We start from the raw sequence: 24278 nt of genomic DNA on the forward strand, positions 1-24278 counted from the left end.
CCAGAAGATGACTTGGGGTGGCTGGAATATAGTTGGCAGGTTAGACTCAATGCTTGCTACCCCCTGGTCTGAACAACAGAGAACATTTTATTATGTATCTTAAATGTATAGGGTTAAAACACTAAGTATGTGGTCATGTGATTTTTAAAGTATTTAAATGTGTGTTTTTGAATGTTAACTTCCAGTCTGAAGAAGTCTTATCACAGATGAAAGCACTTACTGGAATTATTTATTGTGGAATTGTCTTTGGATTTCCTTTGATTTCCTTTGGTTTTGTTTTTTGGATTTGTGTTATGTGTAATGTTGGATTCATTTCATGTACTGGTATGTGTGGGTTGTATGCACTTAGGAGGTCTCTGGTCTTTTGGTAGGCTCTTGGTGAGTACCCCTGCATATGTGGGTTTATGTATCTTGACTTTATTTTGTGTAAGAGGTGAGGTGTGTGTGCTGAAAACCTGCGTGACGTCCTGTTTATTGTTATGTGTGAGGACTGATTCAAGTTTCATGGTATAGTTACATCTGTTACATTCATACTGTATTTCTTTGCTTTAGGAGCAGGTGGTTGTCAGTATACATGAGACAATTGCTACATTGCCTTAGGATGCCCATGTCAATCAGGCTGGCTGGAGAAATATTGGGAGGCTGACTGTCCATAGTAGCAGGTAATTCCTAAGTACTAATTTGTGACAGGGCAAATTAGATCAGCTATAGCTCTGGCATTATCAAGGGGACTTAGTTCTACAGAAGATCAGGGTTAAAAAGTGTGGCAACACTGCTCAGTGCTCATCTGAGTTCTCTACAGAGCAGAAGTGTGCAGCTCAGTTGCCTTAAGAGCAGCAGGGAAGCATGGGAGGGTTTCATTAACTGGAGTCTAGAGGGAAAAGTGTTCCTAGGCATTTGTGTCTGTATGAGGCAACTCTAACCCCCATTGAGCAGTGCGCAGCTTCGCACAAACATGAGGCTTATATACAGGCAAAACTAAACATTTTTAAACGAGTCTTCCAATAGCAATTCACACAATGATCATTCCTCCAGCAATCCCCAGCTCAGACAAGGCTATATTTACACTCTTCAGCCACAAGGGTACAGGGGAACCCTTCTTAATGTAAGATAGCTGGATCTGAGTTCAACTTTATGAAAACCAGGCTAGATTCAGCAAGTCTGTGATCTAGTCTATGCTAATCCAAGCAATATTTCAGTGCAAAATAAGTGCAGGGAATAAGCAGGCACAGACAGTAAAAACAGTACAAAAGGCACAAATTAATGTAGTAAAACAATCAAATGCAGATGATAAAATGCAGCTCAAACTCAAAATAAGCTTAAATTATTGTTCTTAGCTTTTATATCCAGGTGAAATTAAAGAGTTTTAAACTAGTCTACTAATAGGAAATCACACAATGACTTTTCCTCCAGCATTCGCCTGCTTAGACAAGGCTATAGCCACACTCTTCTGTCACAACAGTGCAGGGGAGCCCTTTGTCTTGTAAGCTGGCTGAATTTGAGTTCAAGTATATGAATAACAGGCCTAGATTCAGCAAGTCTGGATCTAGCCTACATTAATCTAAGCAATATTTCAGTGCAAAACAAGTGCAGGTAATAAGCAGGCACAAACAATAAAAACAGTCAAAAAGGCAAAAACGAATGTAGTAAAACAGTAAAATGTAGATGATAAATTGCAGATAAAACTCAAAATAAGCTTAATTGACTTTCCCATCTGGGAAATTTCAAATTCCTTGTATAATGCATGTACAGAGTTTCAGTTTCTTTAAAGAAAATAGTCAGCTGACTCATCTTGGCTATTTTGAAAATAAAGTAAGCCAAACAAATGAGCTGTAGGAAGCACAAGTCCAAGGCTAACGATGTAAAATAAATTTAATAAAGTAAGCACACGCTTTCGGAGAACTCAGTGGTGCTTCTTCTTTAGATAAAAAGATTAAACATTTCTAAGTACCAAACACAATTATATAAAATTAATTATACTGATTGAGTGTGTTCAAACTATCGAATCATGTAACCCCATTAAGGGAGTGTGTATTCCTACTACTGGCACCAGCAATCAAGCAACATGCTTTCGTCCTAAAAAGTGTGAGTGTAACAATCTTAAATCTTTATACACTATGATAAAAACAGAACACAAAAGAATAAAAAAAGAAAAAAATTATAATCATAATAATCAATAATACAATAAATTCTACATTAAACTTATAAACTTAAAAGCCCAAAAACATAAAAACAACCAACCCAAATTATCTTTTCAAAGATAAGTTCTTTAAAATACAACTAATAGACACATAGTCATTTAAACCTGGATGCATGTAGGCAGCTGTACGGATCTGCCAAAAAGGTTTGCAGATTTCCAAAAGGTTTTGCCAAGGACCACCTCGAACTTCACAGTCTACTTTCTTCAAAACTGTAAACTTAAAGAAGTGGTCAGAAAAATAACCAATGTGTCTTGCAAGAGTGTTGTTGTGTTCACCTCTACCTATAGCATATATGTGCTCATAGATGCGCTGCCTAATTTTTCTTTCGGTTTTACCGATGTAAAATGCATTGCATCTTTGACAGTTAGCCACATAAACAACGCCCCTGGTCTCACAATTGAATTTGCCATTAATTTTATAGACCTAATCTCTCAGCCTAATTGTGGTGTTTGTACACACATGTTTACACTGCCTACATGACCCACATTTAGTCATGCCTACTTTGTGGACTCTCATAGTGTTAGATCTAACCTCCAGCAATGATTTCAAATTTTGCCCTCTCCTAAAGGTAACTTTGGGGCCATCACCAAACTTGTTGAGTAAATGGGGGTCTTCTGTGAGCAAGGACCAATTCTTTTTTAGCACCTTCAAAATAGACAAATAGTCTAAACTGAAGGTGCACAAAAATCTGGTAACAAAAGGGCCTGTTTGGTTCTCCAGCGGAACACTATTCTCTGAACTATCATCACCGTGTGGGGCATGTCTTACAGTAGACAAAATTGGTTTATAAAAACCTGAACTCCTTTTGTTGATAACTTCAGATTTTATGTCGAAAACAAGACCAGGGGGGTACCCTCTATTGGTAAACATGCCAGTTAGGCGCTCACATTCAACTAAAAAGACTTCATAATCAGAAACCATCCTGGCGGCCCTAACCATCTGCCCTTTTACGACCGCTCTTTTCTGATGTTTAGGATGGCTGCTAGTATAATAAAGGAATGCGTTAGAGTAAGTAGGTTTCCTATAGATCTCACTCCTAAGGCTTTGATTAACAGAATCCTTAATCAACGAAATATCTAGGAAACTAGTACGCCATTCCTGTAAGTTGTAAGTGAATTCTAAAAAAACTGGTCATGTTAGAAATCCTTTCTATAAAGGAAGGAACCAGAGAGGGATCAGCTTTCCACAATATAAACATGTCGTCCTGGTACCTAGTGTACCAGGCAACACAATCATTAAATACGGTGTCAGAAAAAAGGAATGTCTTTTCCCAGTGTGCCAACACACAGTTGGCAAAACTGCCCCCACACGATGAACCCATTGCTACACCTGAACACTGGAGGTAAATGTTACCCTCGAACAGCATAAAGTTAGAATTCAATACAGTTTCTAATAAAGTTTCAACCAAGTAAACATTATTATCACTAACCTTTTTATTCCTAAGAAATTCACTTACCCACTGTGTGCCAAGCTGTTGAGGAATGACGGTATAAAGATCTTTAATGTCAATGGTTAGAAACCACCACTCACTATTAAAAGGGATAATCCCTATGTCGTGTAAAAAACTCCACGAGTCTTTACAAATTTGCGACTCGAGTTCTAATAGTGGTTTCAAAATATTATCAACCAGTTTGGCACATGCGTAAGTGATAGACCCACGGCCGTCAACAATAGGACGGCATATCCATACAGCTGCCTACATGCATCCAGGTTTAAACAACTATGTGTCTATTAGTTGTATTTTAAAGAACTTATCGTTGAAAAGATAATTTGGGTTGGTTGTTTTTATGTTTTTGGGCTTTTAAGTTTATAAGTTTAATGTAGGGTTTATTGTATTATTGATTATTATGATTATAATTTTTTCTTTTTTTATTCTTTTGTGTTCTGTTTTTATTATGGTGTATAAAGATTTAAGATTGTTACACTCACACTTTTTAGGACGAAAGTATGTTGTTTGATTGCTGGTGCCAGTAGTAGGAATACACACCCCCTTAATGGGGTTACGTGATTCGATAGTTTGAACACACTCAATCAGTATAATTAATTTTATATAATTGTGTTTGGTACTTAGAAATGTTTAAGCTTTTTGTCTGAAGAAGGAGCACCATTGAGTTCTCCAAAAGCGTGTGCTTACTTTATTAAATTTATTTTACATCGTTAGCCTTGGACTTGTGCTTCCTACAGCTCATTTGTTTGGCTTACTTGGTTTGTCATTTTTGCTTGTTTAGTGCTTTTTGGTTTATCTATTTTGAAAATAACCCATTCTTTACGCATACATTATCAGAATGTATAAGGCGGTTATGGTTTATCACAGGTCCTCAGCTATTTCAAGGACACAGGAATGACCTTCCTACGGTTGTTGTTTGGGCTGCTACATGAAGCATGACCTCGGGAGAAAGTTTTTTTTTTTTTTTTTTTTTTAAGAGGACTATGTGCACCATTATTACATTTCTTTCCTAACTCAAGAGTTTTGTTCAGGCCATCACAGCATCCAAATGTTGGGAAAAAAGCTCTAAAATGCATCTGAAAACATCTAGGACCTCATGGCTTCTCAGCTCCCTGACGTAATTCCACTACTTCCCCCATAATTATTGCAATACAGTCTTGGCCAGGAAGGGAGTGCTGAAGATATGGAAGCTGAACTAAAAGGCAAAATGCAAGAAATGCAATAAAGAAGTAACCTGACTGTATGATGTTGGGGGCTATGGCATGTGTGTGTGTGGGGGGTAGGTCAAATGGCAGTGGCACTGTGGGGACCAGTGTACAACAGTGGAGCACCACAGGGTCAGTCATTTTTCTAGGGTTTTATTTTGCCTGAAACTGACCATGTTGCTCATAATTGAATATTTGAGGTGTATATAGTCTATAACTGGCTAGAATTAGTGATTTCTGAGGGAGTCTGTAGATGATCATAGGTGAGTAGTCATAAACCTGCTCTTAATATAACTACCCCACTCTTATTAGCTCCACCCATTCATTTATTTCCTGAAGCCCCTTCCTTGCTTTGAAGTCACCAGCTGCCACTATCCTGTTGCCTGTTGGGATGCTATCATTGTTGAATACATAGCCTAGGAGGGTAATGTTTAAAATCAGACAAAATATCCCTTGCTAATTTCAGTACTTAACGCATATTTTCATCCAATGGGGAAGAAAAGGGGGGGGGGGGCTTCACTGTCAGAAACCAACCTCATACCTGCTGAACATACTCATCGATGTAAAATGTTTGAGAAAAATTGTAGCAAGCTAGCCAAACATTTAACACAACTAATTAGCTATTTGGAAAAAGAAGTGACTGAGGAAGTATGAAAATATAAAGAACAAAACCTAGAGATTTTTGAAAGGTAGCAAAAAGAAATATGAACATGGGAAAGAAAGTGAGATCTGATATGGTGCAATATTTATGCAAATGAGAAAGGCAAATTAATCAATACAAAAACAGCTCCAAAGATATTTGAAGAGAAATACAGGCAATGGCCCCCAGCTATGGAAAACTTCACAATATAAAAAAATAAGATCACAAAGGGGCACATAGAATAGAAGATTGGTAAAATAGAAGTTAAAAATAGAAGCAGAAGTTATGAAACACCTGTGAAGTGAAAGATTTAGTGCAGAAAGTCTAACACAGGTTATATCCCACATGATGGAACAATGAGTCTCCCAAGTAAGGCAAAACAGGAGGAGCAGGAGACATCTGAAGAAGAGATATGGATGTGGGAAAGAAAAAGAGATTCAGTATGGTGTAATATTTATGCAAAGGAGAAGGCAAAACTAATCAATACAAAATGAGCAGCACCAAAAATTTTTGCAGAGAAATACAGGCAATGGTATCTGGATATGGAAAATGTTAACATACAAAAAATAAGAAAACAAAGATGGAAAGTAGAAAGGAGGATTAGTAATAGAGAAGTTAAAGAAATAGAAACTGAGGCTATGGATTACCTGCGATGTGAAGGATTTATTATAGAAAACCTGACAACAACACAGCAGGATAGAATACTGAATCCCCAAATTAAGAAGAAACCAGTGGAGCAGGAAACTTCTGATCAGTTGCCGTATGAATATACTTTAGAACCTTCAGTATGAAACCGGTACAAATGTTCAGTTGGAGTTGCACAGCAAGGGAAGGAACAGGAAACTGTGACAACTGTGACACAGTCAATGTTGTGGAGTGATAGGTCAGTGAATTCCCATATGAAAGAGCAATTGATGACACAGGATGAAACTGAAGAGAACAGCACAGGAAGATGCTCTGGAACTTTCTGTGGAATGCTTACAGGAAATGGAGAACAAAGAATGCGCCCTCAGTTTTGAAGAAAATGATCTAAGGGAAGATTTATTTATTTATTTATTTTATTTATTATAATTTGTTAACCGGGTTGGTCCAGCTGAGCCCAGGGGCCCTTTTTCAGTGGAGACCCAAGGAGAAAAGCTCTAGAAGTCAGTTACAATTGTTATACAAAAAATAATAATATGCAGTAAGTACACTGATAAGAAATTTGAAATAAATGTCAAATACACATTCAATAGAATTTGAGCAGTAATTTAAAATTAATTGATTACAAAAAGCATTTGAATTGCTGCAGTAATGTAAAGTAAATTGGTTACAAAAAAGATGAGTCATGTACAGAAGTATTTACAAGATGAAAGAATATGAGTGTAGTTAGAGTAGGATTGTTAGTACAATATGGGGAAAGAAACAGAGAATAAAAAAGAAAGAGAAAAATAGGAGAATAAGTAATAAGAGGAATGAAGAGGCAGAGTAAGAGTAAGAGTAAAAAGGACTAAAGAAAAAAACAGAGGATCAAAAAAAAGAAGGAAGATAGAGGGGGAAGAAGAGAAAAATAAAAGAGAGGAGGAAGAATAAGAGTTATTGAAAAAGATAGTGTTAGAAAGATTTAATAGAGATGGATAGACATATTAAGCTCAATGAAAGAAATAGATTACAGAAAGTCAATAAGCCCCAAAATTTAGAAGTTTGATAAAACAAATGAGCACAGGGAAGTAAGAATGGGCAATACCACTAATGCCCTTTGTAAACATTCTGTTGAATTTCCTGGGCATGATTTTAAATTTGTAGTGATAGAACAGGTTTTAGAAGATCCCAGGGGTGGACCGTGGAATGATCGTCTTGAGTTCAGGGAATTGTGGTGGCAACTAAAATTGGATGCACTCAATTTTCCTGCACTCAATGACAGTATAAATTTTAGTTGCTACTAACTGCGGTGGTGGTGCTGCGGTAGCGTTGTCGCCTCACAGCAAGATGTTGCCCCGATCGATTCTCAGCTAGAGCGTCTTCTGTGTGGAGACATGCATGCATGAATGGGCATACCTTCGTTGAAGGTTGTGCATCATGGCTTGCAACTCGGCATGTAAAAATCTACTGCCAATCATTAGCGGACCAGAGTTCCACTGTGGCGACCCCTAACCGGGAAAAGCCGAAAGACACAACAACTTAAGGCTACTTTCTTATACTATTTAAAGTTATTTTATTTATTTATGTGCTTTATGTACTTGCTTTTATGATTAGAAATGTGATGTTTATGTATTTTGTTTGATTAACTTTGTATTTTGTTCTTCTCCTTTTAGGCATGTGATCTACCTTAGGTATAAAAGGCTACCTGTGTGTCTTCTATTTTGTTCTGATGAAGTCAGCTGATTAGACTGACGAAAGCACTTAACTTGTGTTCTGTACAAATAAACACTTGGTCCATTTGGATTTTCGTGCCTGTGGATTCTTTCTTTTTGGAGTAATCGTCTGGTTCCTGGTTTTACAAATGAGCACAGTAATCAGGACTATTCATAGAAATTCATGTGCTATAACAGAAATAAATAGGAGATATTACTTTGCAGCTTAATTAATAACAGAAAAAGTTTTACCACAAAACACGGGGCAGTTAGGGAAGGAATGGATGAAATCAAATGCCATCATGAAAGTATTGAATTGAGAAAACTACAAAGCAATTACGACAAAACGTGTCACTGTTAGAAGAGTACAGAAGAGGGAACAGATCAACAAAAATACTCAGAAAGATAGACATGTTAAAAGTAGTGTGCAGTATCAAAACAGACCAGTATCTATCATACATTATTTTAAATAATAAACTAAAGATATGCAGATAAATATAAAGTACAAGTAAGCAATTTGTTTATAAGCCAAAAACTGTCTATAGGGAAGTGGGAAACAAGGCAAATGGAATTGAAACGCCATCAACTAAGAAGAAACAGACACATTTTGGAGAAACATCTATGAAAGTCCTGTGGAATATAACAAAAACAAAGATGCTGAATGGAGAGAAGAAGTAACAGAAATAACAGGAAGTTCAAATGTACAGGATAATAAATGGGATGAAGTAATGGCTAGAGAAATTGAAACAAATTTAAGAAAAGCTCATAAATGGAAAATCCTAAGCCCAGATGCAGTGCCTAACTTCTTTCTAAAAGTATTAACATCTTTACATGAAGAATTAGACATGAGTGAGAATTATTTATATGTGCACCCAGAACAGATGCTACCTGGTGAACAATAACCAATCTCTCCCTATTCCTTCAACTCAGTTCTCATTTCCTCTCTAATATTCCTTATGGCTACTTTTCTCTGAATCTGCCTCTTTCACAATATTCTAAGTAACTATACTCATGTATGTTGTTCATCTATTTTTATAGTTACTTATAGTATTCTTGTCAATTGACTCGAGTCAAGCTTTATATTGCAGATATTGGAAACTGCCAGATTTGGTTAAATTGATCTCTATCTATTTATTTATTGTAAATTGTATGTTGCTTAACTTTTTTGTGAATTTTCCATGTTTTACTTTTTATTTTTACTATAGTGTACATGTACATATTTCTGTGAATATTTCTATATCATTTCCTGGAGCTTTTCTCTTCAGGTCTCCACTGAAAATGGTCTAGTAGCTCAGCTGGACCAACCCAGTAAACAAATGTCAAATAAATAAATAAATAAATAGGAAAAACAATACTCCTCCTTAAGAGCAAACCTGCAAGCTATTCTAAAAAACTACAGATTAATAACTTGCCTTCTGACAATGAATAAACTATACATGGGTCTAGGCTTGTAAAGGCTCTAGGGCCAATTGCCTAGTACACACCTAAGAACCTATGAACCTATACACTGGAACTGATGAATTGATGCTGATAGAGTTTATAGTCATTAATAAGAAAACTCAATCATGGCAATAAAACAAAAGGGTAACAAAAAAGTCATATGAAACAAAGGATCATTTGTTGTTAAATAAAGTCATAATGGAGAACTGTAAAAAGGGAACAAATCTAAGTATGACATGGATAGATTACAAAAATGCATTTGGTAGCATCCCACATTCATGGATAAAAGAGTGCTTACAAATGAATAAGGTACACCCTACACTGATCAGTTACATTACCGTGACCATGAAACAGTGGCAAACCACGTTGCAGTTAAGCCATGATAAAGGACAAATTATTATTCCTGGGATAAAAATTCAAAGGGAGATATTACAGTGTGACTCTCTGTCACCATTGCTCTTTTGTCTTGCCCTTAACCCATTAAGCTGTCTACTTAACAGACTAGGTCATGGCTACAATTTGGCTCCCAGGAAACAACAAACTGTAAAGACTTCTCATCTTCTGTTTGTGGATGATTTAAAGCTACATAGTTTATCAGATGAGGAACTGAAAGCACAACTACAAGTGGCCAAAGTTTCTCAGATGATATAAGAACATCTTCTGGTCTTGATAAATGTGCAAAAGCAACATTTAAAGTAGGAAAGCTGCAGCACCAAGAAAATATCAGTTTGGGACAGCAATGTGATATAAAAGAACTTGAGCAAGTGGGAGTGTGTAAATATTTGAGAATTGATGACATATCAACAATAAAACGTGAATAAATGTGAATAAAACTACATAAGGAATATTTTAAAAGACTATAACAAATATTGAAAACAGCTTTGACATCTAGGAACAAAGTCCAGGCTATAAATAAATTTGCCCTTTTTGATCGATTAGCCCCAAAAGGTATTGGATCAGTTGGACAGGAAAACAAAATAAAAAAAATGCTTCATGCTTATCAGATGTTTTATAAAAATCAGTGTGTACCAAGATTATATATTCCTCATTCTGAAGGAGGTATGGGTCTCCTCAAAATAGATTACATGTATAGATCCACAATCATAGGACTGCATACATATCTGCTGACCTCAAGAGATCCAAATATAGTGAAAGTTTTAAAACGTAAGCATATAAGTCTAAGATGACTTCCCTGCTTAGTCTAGCAGAAGCTTATCGGTGTCAAGCTAGAATGGAAATCAAACCAGAAGAAGATACAAATTAGGCAGCAACTGAATGTGCCAAAAAACAAAAGAAAGAATGTACAGTGAAGGATCAGATGAGAAGGCAAGAAATGTGGAAATGCATAAATATATTTGCAAGTACAGAAAACTCTTGGAACACTCTCATGTTGATCAGGACTGAATACAGGAATGGTTAAGGACAGGTGAATTTAAACCCAAAGATGAAAGGTTAATACTGGCAGCTCAGGATAGTGGACTAGGTAGACATTGGTTAATATAGGCAATTGAACATATGACAGCAACAGACAAATGCAGTTTTGTAAAAGAGAATTGGAAACAGTCACACATCTTGTTGCTGGGTGTGATAAACTAATGGCAGAAGGACTGTATATTGAAAGGCATAATAATGTGGCAATAGTGTTGCATTGGGGATCGTGCTAACATTATAATATTGAAGTAGCTGAGAAGCATTGGAAACATGAGCCACAAGGCACTATAGAAAATTAAGTTTATATCACATGGGATCACTCATTACCAACAGTTCAAAAAATAAATGCAAGGAAAAAAAGATATAGCAGTCCATGAAAAGAAGACAATTTTAGCATTGATCATTGAAATAGGTACACCCAGTGACTACAATGTCTTGTGTACAGACAGTCACAAAGTCATAAAATACCAGGATTTACAGGCAGAAACTAGGGCAATGGGGAAGATGAATACCCAGATAGTTCCAACAGTAGTAGGAGCAATGGATCTTACAAAAAAGAATTTACAATCGTACTTAGATATGTTACCAATACATGTAACTCCATAAGAATTGCACAAGGAGTTAGTTCTGGGTACATTGCTGGTGCTGTGAAGACCACTACTGGCTAACATCAAAGATTGAAGGAATACTAATTTCCTGACCTATAATCATACCCTGACTTAGGAATGGAATCCATTCATCATGGTATTAGAAACCCAAAAGACCTGTAGAAATTAAACCACAAGAACTCCTCTCACTGTTGCCCATAGGTGTGAATGCATGATATTCTTTAAACTGAAGAACAGACAGAATGCTTTAATTGTATTGTTACTCTCTCTCACTCTCTCTGTATACATATATATATATATATATATATATATATATATATATATATATATATATGTGTGTGTGTGTGTGTGTGTGTGTGTGTGTGTGTGGTGTGTGTGTGTATGTATGCATGTACATGTTAAAGTTGCAGAAGGGCCTCAAGCTTTGACATTGTTTCAGCACAGCTACCTCAATGAGTTTTGACTTGGAATTTGCTAGGTGAGGATGCTGAGTGGGTGAACTCTGCCTAAAAATGGAAATGGTAGGAGAGGTGAAGACCATCCTTTGCTAAGTAGGAGGGTCTATCAGCCATCTTTTCACAAATGGATACATAATGGCTCCCACATGAATGACACTAGCTACTAAGCCAGTTATTGATGATCCTAGGTGATCTAAATTATCAAACTATAGACTGGGAAACCTACACCACTAGTAGTTTACAGGTACAGGGATTCTGGACTTTGTCAATAACAATGCCCAGGAACAATTTGTTAGAGTAGCCACTGGGGGAATAACACCTTGGATCTTTTCCTTACTAATATGGGAGCATCTTCCACAGTCCCTTGCATATTTTTGTCATTTGTTAGGACTGACCAGAAAGCAATCTTTATTGAAATAAATTTGAAACCAGAGAGCCCTTCCACCCAAAGTACCTTTAGAAATTTCTTTATGACAAACTATTTACTCCTAACTGATACATTGCCAAGCTTCAGATCCCTACCAAACCTAATTAACTCCACTGAATATGCTGCATAAATGCAGTTGTACCCCACAGAAACAAGTGCAGAGCAAACTCCAGAAACAAGCCCACACGGTGGAACAATAATATCAACAGGCTTTATAATAAAAGGAAAATAATTCTAATCAAAAGTAAAAAAAGTAATTCCTAGAATGCTAGAGCCCTTGCCACTGGAATAAACAAACAAGTCAGAAGGTTAATAAAATCCACCAAAGCCAAGTTTGAGACTAAAACAGCTACCCAAGCCAAAGACAATCACAATGCATTTTTTTAGTTATGTTCATAATCTCAAAAGCACAATGTCGCAATGCACTGAGTAGATTGTTAATGATGTTACCTACAATGAGGCTGAAGATATGGTGAATCTACTGACTGACCTCTTTCCCATCTGTCTGTCCCTCCAGATATTCCTGAACTTGGCTCGCTTCCAGCTATCACACAACAACAATTCCTAAAAGTGCTAACAAAAGCTAAAAACACGGCATTGATGAGTCCTGCCTATATTTCTGGATGCATCTTAAATGGCATGAAGCATAATTTAGCCACACCGCTAATAACACTGCTCAATCTCAGCCTCCATACAGGTTTTGTCAAATGAATGGAGAACAGTTACAATCATTCCCCTGCATAAGGAAGGGCCTTCCACAGACCCACCCAATTACAGACCCATAAGTCTGACCAGACTCATATTCAAAGCCATTGGAAGGACCTATCATGGAACTAATCAAGTCAGGACATAGGGAACCTCCAAACACTAGACCCATCTCAGTTTGAATTTATCAAGGGCAGGTTATACTTACTCAACCTGGTGGATTCTTTGAAAAAGCCACCAAAGCAAGGGACAAAGGCAAAATAGTATACAGCACATACCTTTACCTGGTCAAAGCTTTTGACACAATTACCCACTCAGTCATAGTAGAAAAACTAAACAAAACTGGGAATAAACCCCTATGTTACCCGCTAGATTGCCAACTGGCTCACAGGTAGTTCACAGGAAATCAAAATAGGGAAAGTTAACTCCACAAAGAGACCAGGTTTTCTGCTGGGACTTCTGCTGTTTGGCATCTATTTTTCTGAAGTAAAGGCCAATACCAAAGAGCTCTGGCTGACTAAACTTGCAGATGACTGCAAGCTAGAAGCAGTCATTGAAATCCCAGATAAATAACTGGTACCAAAATCATGGACTGAAGCTAAATGCCAAAAAATGCATTATTGTATCTTCAGGAAGTCCTCTAGCCCAGGGAACTGTCATGTTAACAATACTTCCCTAAGAGTTGACCCAATTGTTTGGGATTTGGGAATTTATGTGAATAGTGACCTAACTTTTGACCAACATGTATATTGTTGTAGGAATGTACTTCTAGACTGTACAGCTTATAAGCAAAGGGATTGTCTCTAGATCTAGGGATGCCATTGTACCCCTTTACTCAGCCCTCATTAGGCCCATCTTTGAATATAATGGCACCTTTGGCATATATCTGTCTAGACACATGCAACAACTAGAACATTCCTAGCGATACCTTACTAAAAGGATACAAGGCCTTACCAACATGTCCTACATGGACCAACTGACAAGGCCTTACCAACATGCCCTACATGGACCAACTCAAAGCTCTGTCACTATACTCTGTATCCTACGTTCTGTTAAGAGGTGACCTGTGTCTTGAATACAAGACATACTCTGACCCAATGCTGATGGATTTACTGCACATCAGCAAGTCAAATGGCATCAGAAATACTCAGTCTAGTGATCTAAACTTTTTCTGCAACATCAACAAAATTGTTTGGATAGACAAGAATCTCACAGAGGATACTGTTGATCTGGAACAGACTCCCCATCCACATAAATCAAGGTTCATTCCATATTCAAGCACAACATGGATCTATGGATAGGGAACAGACAAATTACCCCAGAACTTCCCCCTGTACTACTAATGGAAAGAGGCATCTCCTAAATGCTTTATCCCATGCATGGGTCCCCTTACATTATCTATGGTGTGATCCAGTTAATACATAAGTATTTACCATGGGATGGGTAAAGCTAATTTTTAACTAAATGGGACAGGCTAATTTGTAAAAAGGGAAATTGGCTAGTCATAAAATGGCCTGCAGGGGCAGCTAGCCTAGTACTTACCTGTCTTGAATTTTGCAATCATTTTAGGTGATGTCAAGATGTTTCTCAAAACTTATGTATTTCCTGTCTGTGCCACATAGTAAGCAAGGTCAGGCATATCCTTCTGCATTTCTCCTTGGATGGAATGACTAAGGTCATTCATCTCCATAAGGGGTAACACCAAGTTGTAGTTGCATTTGTCAGTTTGGAGGAATCCATGAGCACTCATAATGTCCAAGGTCATGGCTCTAGAAGGACAGCTCACTGTAACCTTGTTCTTGTACATTCTCATGAGGATAGTGCCAATGTGCCTTGCAATTGAGTCACCAGTTAACAAAACATACCTCAGAATGGGTGAATCTGTTGTAGGCCTTAAGGGCTTTGTGACTCACTAAAGCACTTCTAATGGCTGGTGATATATGTACTGATGTTGCAGAAGTGTGGCCTGGTGACTGAGATTTCTTAGTTCTAATTTTAAGATGTTTGAGTTGTGATGTCTTAACCAGTTTGGCATATATAAGGGCAGTGGTGGTGGTTTGTGATGTGGTCAAGTAAGACTTTATTCCAAGCCATTCTGTGGCATAAAGGGATAAAGCCATGACTAAATCACAGTCAGTTCAAGACTGAATAGTGACCCAGCCACCTGTAGGAGCTGACAGAAAAGGATGAGTGTGAGATGCTGCTGCCAGCTCACCCAACCTTAGTGGAGGAGGTGATTTTGGATTGCTACATGAATGACACTTAACAGTAACCCTAGTGGTCTAACCCATGGAGTGACCTTATTGAGTCCACATTTTCATATACAAGTCATACTGTGAGCTTGGAAAATTCATTGGGGGTGTTCTCTGCTGCAGAAGAGGGTAGGCCACCCTGAAGGACCTGCAAGGCTGGACTGTTCCCTATCCCCTGTTTCTCACAATGAGCAGATGAGCTCATAAGAGGAATGAATGAGCCATAAGGCTCATTCTTGCCTGGGAATCGCCAGCTCCCATTACAATTAAATGAACAGGCTGATTTGATGGAGGTAATGGAGCCATAAGGCTCTGTCCTTTGGGGATGTAAAAGAAATGGACTTTATTCTCAGACAATTATTGCAGCTCTCAGGGTGAATCCAAACACTGCCCATTGCTTTATGTACCCAGGCACACCATACTGGGTTTAAATGTATGTGAAGTAGTATTATTACTGACCTATCTTCGATTATTCTAGAATGTCTTGTGAGATAAACAAGTTGAGTAATTGCACCATTATTACTCATTGTGTGATTACTATTGATTTATCTCTACCATATACATAGTAAGTCCATCTCTAGTGCTGGATGCACTTGAGGGGGCTCACTTCCCCATTCCTTTTTATTTTTACTATCTCAAGTCAGCCACTCGGGTATATTTGATCCCACCTGTGCCAAAATTGGTGCAGTACGATCCCTATTTGTATGTAAATGTTTCTAAAGATTAATGTTATTAATAATTACTTAAAGATTATCTGGGGATCCTGTGGTGATTCAGATCAGAATGTTGATGCAATATTTTTTGTTAGAGTCTACAAGTTTTTGCAGTGCTCCTCAGACTAAAATGTGTCTGTCATTATTGCACATTTGCATTGTTACAGATGTTCACCTAAATGCTTCTGCACAAATATGGATTTCTACTGTTACAATCAGTAATAGATGATGTTGCATACAATCAGGAAATTGTTTAAGTCATGATACAAATGTTTGCTGTTTCTGTTACAAAGAAGCTTGAGTTTTCATTGCTGAATATTGTGTAGAGAACAGCAGAAGGCAACCAAAATGTGTTCTTGACTGGTCTTGGAGACCATGTTTCCACATGAAAGCACTATAGTTATTTGGTTTAGTATAGACTGTGTTTTTTGTGTTTCTTCAGCTAGACAAGTTAGGTATTTGCAAGATCATTTCCTTGTTGAGGGTTAGTTGTATTTCTTACACCAGTAGCTTTGCTGTCAGTTTACCAAATTTGCTATCAATTTGGAGTCACCAGTTGTTTCTTCTTTTATACAGATACCTGTGTATTTCATTACCAGTTTGTTTTGCAAAATCCCCACCTCTTTGGGGATTCAGGTAGGCACACAATGTGTTGTCTTTATTAATTATATAAAAATATGATAGAGTTAAATATGTCCCTATGGAGTTTACATGGCATATAGGTGACAACAACAGGAAAACTTTCTAATATGAAGACCAACATGTTTCTCAATCAAGAAACACATGAATGTGCATCTCAGTTTGATCCTTACAAAAACTGATATGATAGAATTTTGCTTCAAGAAGTTTGGAAAATTCTTGTGACATAATTATTTTAGTTATGAGGCCTTCCCCTAAAAGTTCACAGATGATATTAAAGTGAGGTTCTTTGCAGCCAAATGTGAATACAGACGGTTTTCTCATCCTTTTAAGTCTGGCAATTGGTAAATAGGATTAAGAGTATTATGGCTGTGATCTGTTAACAAGGTACTTTCCATGGTAAAGGGTTTGTTTCCCTCAGCCTTCATGTATCTACTGTGTGACCTTGAGATAGTCACTTAACCAGACAGTACTGTGGGGGAATTGTGTTTGGGCTTGGCTCATTAATGATCTCCTCGACTGTATGCCTAACAAGAACCTATGGACTATTAAGTATGGCCTTTGCCTATGCACCTTGTCAAAACAGAATCAGCAATCTTCTGAATCTGTTTTAAATTCTACCCACTTTCATGAAACAAATTATCATAATTAATGGGACCTTCACTTCCTCTTCTTCTATTTCTTTAAGTAAAATTAGTATCTGACAGCATAAATGCAAAATCATTTTCTGAACAAATTAGGGCTTGTGGCCTGTTTGTTTCAAGAAACATAGTATAACAATAATAATTAGTGTGGACTTCACTTCTTCTTTAGGAAAAATTAGTTCCATTTCAGTATCTTAAAACGTAAATGCAAAATCATTATCTGAACAAATTAAGGCTTGTGATTTATCATCTTAAGCATAAAAGTTTTACCGTCTTTACATTATCTCATATCAAGATTCTACTCTTTTTTGCTTTCAAGAACTTCTCAGAAATATAAACTTGAATACAATCAGAATGAAGAGCTTTCTTAGATTGAAAATAATAGTGCATAAAATCATATGTTTGGGACTAGTTGAAGATAGCATTCATTTGTGCTGCAAAACTTGGATTTTGGGAAACAACTAGTAGCATTAATTTAAACTTTCTTTGTTTCACATTACGATAACAAACTTTCATTTGATATTAGATGAGCTACCTTTAAATCTACAGTAAAAAGATTTTAATCAGTAAAGCATCTTATTTCATATCTAGGCTTTGAGCTTCAGTGAATTAAGATTCAGATAAATGCTCATCTACATATGTTACAAATTTATTGCTGTTTGAGGAACATACATAGGATCATAGGATCATAGGAGGTTACTAGCCTGATGGCCCTAGGGCCCTTACAAGCCTAGCCAAGAATTTATCCACAAAAAAGAAACCTCAGTCAGCACCTGTCACCCCTGTCAATGAGGGACAAAGGTGGAATCACTGGGACAAATTTGTGGTTTCCCATCCACTCATCCAAGTTGTGCTACTCTGTTTGACATATATGGGAAGTTTATTCCAGAGACGGGGCAGCCACTGAGAGACAAACCTGTCTCTCCAGCAGATATTGTTGATGTTGCATATTAGATTTAGGCCTATCAAGCGGGAAATGCATGAAGAGTTAGACTTATGGATCTAGTTGGGCAGGGTCTGATATTGCCTTGTAGGTGAGACACAGATTATCTCTGAGCAATCACTATGATACCGAGTAGAGTGATAGTGATTAGTGATTTGAGCCTGTCTGCATAGGACAGGTGTTGGAGGCCATGGATTCTCTTTGTGAGGTATTTTTGTGGCCTTTCCAGTTGGTGCAGGTGTTTGGAGAAGTACATACCAAAGGGGCATTATACTCAATTATAGATCTAATGAGGGAGGAGTACGAAGAGGTAATAACCTACTTGTTTTCTGGATGCAATCCATTTACTTATGAGATGAACCAAGTAAAAGGCTTTTCTGACCACTGTCATTACATGATGGTTGAATGTGAGATTGTTGTCAACCTGAATACCCAGGTCTCTCACCACAGGTTGTGTGCTAAGGGAGGTTGCCGTTGATGTGGCAATCAGTAACGTCCATGTTTTTGCCGAATGGTATGATAATACATTTTTTTACGTTTAACTTAAGGCCATGACTTTGGCACCAGTTATTTTTAGCTGTGAGACCCTATTGCAGTATGTTAACATCATCTGGGGAGTCAATAACAGCACCCAACTTAGAGTCATCTGCAAACTTGGTCAGCCACAGGCCCTTTAATTATAATTATAATAATAAAAAATAAATAAATAAATCAAGGCAGCTATGCTAATTGGGCTTTGATTCCATACAAACTTCTGTCTAGTTTACTAAAAACAACGTCACATCTCACACAACTTTTCATCAGTGTTAGACAATAGTCAAGTATTTAAACAACCTGAATATTTATGTCAAGAATTCTGCACATATAGCAAAATCTATACTTATATATTTGCACATTAGTAAGTCTGATGTTGAAACATTACTTGTAACATTTTCTCCTAATACAATTCTGGAAAACTGCATTTTAAAAATTGTGGCAGACATTTTATTGTTGGAAGTTTTTGGAAGCTATTTCACAATTCAGGAAAAGTAAGAACTGAAGACCCAGTGCTGCTGGCACCACTTTTAACACAATATTCAAATAGCACATTGCACAAATCTTGCTGAATCTACTTAACTACATTAATTATCATGGCATGAAGTAACAAGTATGAGAACCAGTAAAAAAAAAAGCATAATTTGTAAACAGAACTCTGATACCCATTTGGCAAAAACTCCCATCCCATATTTTTCAGAAACCTTAATGTACATATTTGTTCAACAATATATGCTAAAGGGATTAATTTAATTGAAAATCACATTATTTCTAAATTCCATTAAGGATAAGTGCAGTTGAGGCAGACTCAGGATTACAATATAAAGTTGGAGCTAATCTTATAATAGCAATATGTGTTCCGATATTCAGCAAGGTATATTCTCAACAGAAGCAAGCAACATATCCTATCATATCTGTGTCTCATTGGTATTTGAGTTCTCAACACGGTTTTAATTCCGACATTTGCTTTTCCTACTATTCAGACTGTAAAAAATCTTAAATAGTTCAGCTTCTACTAATGGCAGCACCTTATCTACCATAAGAATGTCATAGGGAACTAGGTAGATGCCTACTCTGTCAACGTATCTCTTCATTCAGTCTGTCAAACATTTTTAGTAGAAATCTACAGGATCCTTTAATAACAGCAATAACAATTCTTTAATTCATTCACTGGTGTAAACTTCCTCATTTCCTTCACAGATGAACCCAGTAAAATCTGTCAGATGTTTCATAAGCAGTGGAGTGAATATTCCCCTCTTAATGTTATGAATAAGATATTCAACTGTTTTTCATATATGCTATACAAACTCTTTAAATCCAGAAATAAATTAATCTAAACTCCTTATCAGGCAATAGGATTTCCAGGGTAACTTTAAGCAATCTCTCTGAACCAAGGTTAAAAGAAACTCTCAGAAAATCAAAATGTCCACTTGTTATACAATGCAACGACTTGTTAAACTCGTTACTATATTAGAATACTTTACTCCTTATTACCATAATACACTCCTAAGAACTGTCATTTGGTGGTCACTTATTAGGAATTTGGGTTTTTTATCTAGACCCTTACCCTTTATTGACATAACTTTTCATAATTTTCTTTACTGTCTCTTCACTTACGATGTCTTTTATTTCTGAAAGTCCAAATTAAGATGAAAAAATTAGTCACTTAAGGAGTTAATATTGTTGTTTATATAACTGTAGTTGATAAAAGATAAATGCCTGAATCACGTTTTAATGTTTTAATATCTACTTCAGAATTGTGCTGTGTGTGTGTGTGTGTGTGTGTGTGTGTGTGTGTGTGTGTGTGTGTGTGTGTGTGTGTGTGTGTGTGTGTGTGTGCACCTGTGTGTACCCTCACACTGGTGGTACTCCATTTATGAATCTATTAAAAATTGCATTTACAAAAGTTTTCCCAGTTTCCCCATTTGTCCTGTTGAAGCTTTACAAAAATCAAAAATCTTTCTTTTTAATTGTAATTCAGAGGTAAATTCACAGTATTTCCCTTATATGTATTCTTTTGAGTCATTGGATGTCCTTCTAATGAAATGAATGCCTCCCAGCATTACGAAATAATTTATATCAACACATATAAATTTTATGTTTTCCTAAGTTCTTGTAACAATTCATGATGCTTCACACTTTTTTCCTGACTCCCCAAAAGTTAATTACAGTAGGTGAATTGATTCTCCAGAGTATTATATCTATGGAGATATTGCTAATGCTGATACTATTCCCATTTCTGGTCATGTAAATCTATCAGACCAGCAATGCTATATCTGCTAGAAGAGACGTACAGCAGCATCAAGTGTTACATGATAGACATGAGTACTATAATCTTCTGCTAGCTATCCTTATATGATGTATTCAGATGGGGGATTATATAGCGGTAAGTTTAATCTCCTCTTAGTTAAGTTCTTTTGTAGCTCAACATTAGATTAAAAGAAATGTTAATGTTATAATACTCTTTGATAACAGCAGTGTTGTCTACAAGGAAATTCTCAGAAAAGTTTCTCCAGGACACTAATACATTTCCTCAGTTATGGTCTAAAATGAACCAGGTTTATTGTAGTGAGCATTGGAATGTTTTAAGCCTGAATGAATGAACATATGTTGAGTCATCAGTGCCAGTGATCCCTTGTTGTACTATGTATCTTTGGTGAGCCTTCAGTTTTCTGTGCCAGTTATCTGTGGAGTATTCTTAATTTTCTCACTGTTTAAAATGATATGCAGCATGTTATAGACCACATATGTATTGTTTACACCAACTGTATTTGAGGTATGGATATAGGTTTATAGACTAGTACTAGGCTTATTGCCTTTGTGGGCCATTTTAAGCCTAGCCAACTACTCCATGTGAGAATCAACCCCTGCACATTGTGTCTGTAAGGTAAACACCTTAACCATTATGCCAAATACAATCCCCTCTTTGTCCAGAACATAGATGACAAGTTTGAAAGAACTATGCATGTTTTATCCACTATTTTTCTGATGTTAGGATTGTTTTGTCTTTGGCTATGTGAAAATGCTGAATAAATATGTGATTATTACAAGAATGTAATTAGGAGCCACTGACCATATAAAGGTGAAAAATGTAGAAACTCTGCTGCAAATATCCATATATAAGCTGTAATAGCTGTATTAAAAATAAGCTAATCCACAATGTAGCTGTTACACATGGAAAGCGCAATCAAAGAAGTTTCTTCTTTTAAAAGTAGTAAACAAACTACCCTACAGGGGTGGCTCGTGCTATAGGACTGCTGGACTTCAGCCCCCCCCCCCACCTGTAAAATGAATAAAATAAATGCCCCCCACCGTAGAACATAAAAAATAAAATTTAAAAATTTCTGAACTCTGCACACGCATGCTTAGTTCCTGACTGCTGTGTTAGGCAGACCAGAATGCCACACACACACGCATGCACATTCCTGAGCTCCAGACTGCTTTGTTAGGCAGTCCAGATAGGGAAGGCAGAAAACTCCACCTTTCCAGCTCATTCCTGAGCTCCAGATGGCTTTGTTAGGCAGTCCGGAAAGGGAAGTCAGAAAACTCTGCCCTTCCAGCCCAGAGGTCTGTGCGGTAACAACTGCACCGGACTGCATCACCTGCAGGCTCCAGCCTCCTCACATCGACCTAACAGCAGGAGGCTCCAGCCTCCTCACATCTCACGGGAGACCCAACAGCATGTGCAGGCCATTATGGAGGACAGAGACAGGTGATCAGGCTGCAGGATTGCTATCTTAGCTGGGCTGCTGCAGAGTACAGAGACAGGATTGTAGGGTGTGTGTATGGGCCATTGTGGAGGACAGAGACAGGTAGAGTGTTTCTGGATGACAGAATCTGCAGAGTGTGTGTGTGTGTGTGTGTGTGTGTGTGTGTGTGTGTGTGTGTGTGTGTGTAATTTCCCAGTTGCTACATGATGGTGGGTAGAGAATAAGGCTTGAACCCTGTACCTTGGGCCCAAGTGACAAGAGCCGGAATTCCCTGCCCACCACCATTTGTAAAACATTTGCAGATTTTTGCCTCATATTTGTTCTGTTCTGTTCCTTATAAAATCTGTAGTTTCTGTATTTTGGTTACTTAACACAGCCAGTAGTGCAGTGGTGCAGTGGTAGCATTGTTGCCTGACAGCTACAGGCTGTCTGGTTTGATTCATGGCTGGAGTGCCTTCTGTGTGGAGTCTGCATGTCCACCCAGTGTTTTTGTGGGTTTGCTCTGGTGTCCTCAATGGATATTTGTCCCTATTTTTTGGACTGTATTCCCCCATTATTTGCTTCATCCAGGTTTTTTTGTGCCAAGGTTGAGAGCTATGGTGATAACTGAATACACTGAATATGTTTGGGGGCTGTTTTCTCCCATTATTGGCTTTGTTCAGGAGTTTTGTGCTAAGATGTTGACAGCTATGGTGAGAACTTAATTCACTAAATGGTAGCCATTTAAGTTTCAGTCTTCCTTTCTCTCATAAAAATAGATGATTTGGCATAGTGGTATGTTGCTCTGACTGTTTTGCACAGGGTCCTGTGTTCAATACTTGGCAGTGAAATGTATGGTGGTAACACAGCATTTTATTTTAGCAACTTTCCAACATTATACAAGCAATGTTTAAAATGTGTCCCTGGTTTTTGGGCTTTTGCTCCTAAATAAATTTGGGCTTTTTCCAGATTTCTTGTGCTGCAAAGTTCAGAGATACAGCTGAGTGTCGAGTAGATTTTACAAGGAGCTGAGAGCAGCAGGGGAACAAAAGTTTAGTGCTGCTTATGCTGAGTCTGCTTACATTGTTAATAGCACAACAGGTAGTGTACTTGCTTTTGATGCAGGAGGCTGTGGGTTCTACTCCCACAGTAAGTAGATGCATTGCTGATACTGTATTCTCTTGTAAAGGGGATGGATGCTGCAGTCCTCTATGGCAAAGATACCTAGTAACTATGAACCTGTTATCAGTTTGCCAACCATTCCCTATTGCGATATTACTAGCTTATATTTTTTTTAATGCAACATAGGCAATTTATTCCTCTAGGGCAACAGGCACTTTATTTGTAGATGAAACAATGACATATAAAGTTGTTTGCTAGCAGTAACATCTTCATTAGTTAACAGATTTCTTTAATGTGTAATTATTTAGATGACTTTTACTTCTTCAGAGATCGTGCATATTTACTGATACTGGTGGACTGTAGAAGTTTGAGTAGACTTTTATGATGGAAATGTTCTGAATTGGGCAGTTTTGTCATTGTTGGTGCATGCATTTTGTTTCATTGTTTACTGGAAAAATGTTCAAAACAATACATTTAAAATGCCCTCTAACAACTGTATTGTATTGTACAAGGAATATAATTTAATACAGTCAGGAAGGTGTATCAAAGAGCATGTGCATGTTTCGTGTTCAAGGGGCCTATGATTTGAAAACAGCCTAAAATTAATCTTTATCTGCCACTGGCAAATTTTTCTTTGAATGTGGGTTTCAATGTTGTTTCAATGAATGTGAGTTTCAAGGGCAGAGGAGTTTTAATGCTAAGTCTATTTTCATTGTGAGACTGCATTGCTTTGTTTAGCAGATATCTATTAGGGTTTATGCTGTAAAATATAAAATAAAACTTTCAAATTAAATCCATATCATCGCAGAAGTAAAGCAGTATGCACATTACAGTGTTTATGGCAAAT

Source organism: Protopterus annectens, chromosome 1.part1, assembly GCF_019279795.1.
Source record: "Protopterus annectens isolate FY-2018-M chromosome 1.part1, PAN1.0, whole genome shotgun sequence".
In the NCBI taxonomy this organism is placed as follows: domain Eukaryota; kingdom Metazoa; phylum Chordata; order Ceratodontiformes; family Protopteridae; genus Protopterus; species Protopterus annectens.